Genomic DNA, 1,857 nt, shown 5'->3' with positions numbered 1-1,857 from the left:
TTTGCACTTGTGCAGGATTTTCCCTAGTATATATACCAAGAAGTGGAACTGTACTTGTTCCCTTTTACAGCAGACTGGCAAACTCTCTTCCAAAGTGTTTGCAACAATTTTCACCTCGTGAACAATGAATGTTCTCATTGCTTCACATTCTTGCCAACACTGTGTTTTAAAATGAAGAGTTATTGAGACATCAATGCACTTCTGGGTTTGCTAATGAGTTTGTACATCTTTTCATGTATTCAAAGGTCATCCATGTACCTCTTCTATGAAATGTCTTTCTCTGGTTTTTGTTCAACTTTAATTGGGTGTTTCCTTTTTTTCTTATTGATTGATTGGTAGGGTAATACTTTGTTAGCTGTATATGTTGTGAGAATTTTCTCAATTCTTAGCTTGTATTTTTTGGGTCTTTATGAAGTCTTGTGACAATCAGAAGTTGTTCATTTAAATCTAATAATAGAGTTTATCAATCTTTTGTTTTATGATTTGGATTTTCTGGTTTTTGTTTAATAAACTCTTTTCTGCCCTGAGGTCATAAATGTCCTATAATAATTATAGAGGTTTCCATTCCCATTTAAATATATCTGGAATTGATTCTTTTGAGTGATGTAGAGAACTAGCTTGACATTTTTTTTTCCCCAAATGGATAAATAATGATACAAAACCATTTGTTTCACCGATCTGTACTGACAACTATGTCATAAATTACATTTTCATATATAGATAGAATCACTTATGGACTTTTCTATTTGCTTGCATTTGTCTAGAATTCTATCCTTGAGCCAATACTATACTATTAAAATAATCATAGCTTCAGAGTAATTTTTGTTATAGGAAAGAAAATCTTCTTCAGGGCTATCTTTAATCCTTTATTCCAAATATTTTTTTTGTAGTTTTATGGTTTTATTAACACAAATACAACGTGCACATAAGCTGTCTATTCATTTTCTTCACTGTGCAGCCTGGCATTGGGATTGGTGACTCTGATGGCCAGCTGGCTGCTCTTTCCACAATGGCTTTGTAGTTCTTAGAGGAGACATTGTGAGCAATCTCTACACAGTGAGATTTTTTGCACATCAGCAGCACTTGAAGCTCCTCAACATTGTGGACTAGGAACTTACGGAAGCCACTGGGCAACACGTGCTTTGTTATCTTGCTGCTCCCATAACCAATGTTTGGCATCAAGATCTGGCCCTTGAATCTTCTGTGCACCCTATTGTCAATGCCTCGGGGTTTCCCCCATTTGCGGTTAATTTCAGTCTGAATGGTGCCTGGTGAACTTCTTGCTCCTTTTTTGAATGATCAGAGGTCTGAGGGTGGCCATGATGCTGAGTAGGAGATGACTGCCACCTCCACAGACAGCACTGAAGAAGAGAGCCCTTTACTCCAAATAATTTTTAAAACTAGTTATAAAATTTTACGAAGATTCTGTGAAGATTTTTTTTTAATTTTTGTGTCCCTTCACCCATGCCCACCCTGTGGGAATATTAACTAGAAATAGTCTAGGGAGAAGTGGCACTTTTATTACAGTGAATCTTCCTAACTAGAGACATGGATATCTCTTCATATTTAAATCTATAACATCTTCAAATAAATGTTATAATATTTTTCATAAAAGTATTACACTTTTTTTTTTATTTTTAGACATATGTTTTTTCTCCCTTATGTAGTAAGTGGTTTATTTTAAATTACATTTTCTTTTTTTTTTTTCTGTTCTTGTACTTCTTAAAATTTTTTTAATTAACATATAATGTATTATTTGTTTCAGGAGTACAGCTCTGTGATTCATCAGTCTTACACAATTCACAGCACTCACCATAGCATATACCCTCCCCAATGTCCACCACCCAGCCACCCCAT

General features: G+C 34.7%; 1 pseudogene; it reads right to left on the bottom strand.

The window, feature by feature from the left end:
- Nucleotides 1-934: 934 nt before the first annotated feature.
- LOC116645892 lies at nucleotides 935-1,321 on the bottom strand (annotated as a pseudogene).
- Between the last annotated feature and the right edge of the window lie 536 nt (nucleotides 1,322-1,857).

The sequence above is a fragment of the Phoca vitulina genome, unplaced genomic scaffold (genome assembly GCF_004348235.1).
Source record: "Phoca vitulina isolate PV1807 unplaced genomic scaffold, GSC_HSeal_1.0 scaffold2, whole genome shotgun sequence".
NCBI lineage: Eukaryota > Metazoa > Chordata > Mammalia > Carnivora > Phocidae > Phoca > Phoca vitulina.
Note: the sequence above shows the minus strand (reverse complement) of the source record. Positions and strands in the feature narration are given on the sequence as shown.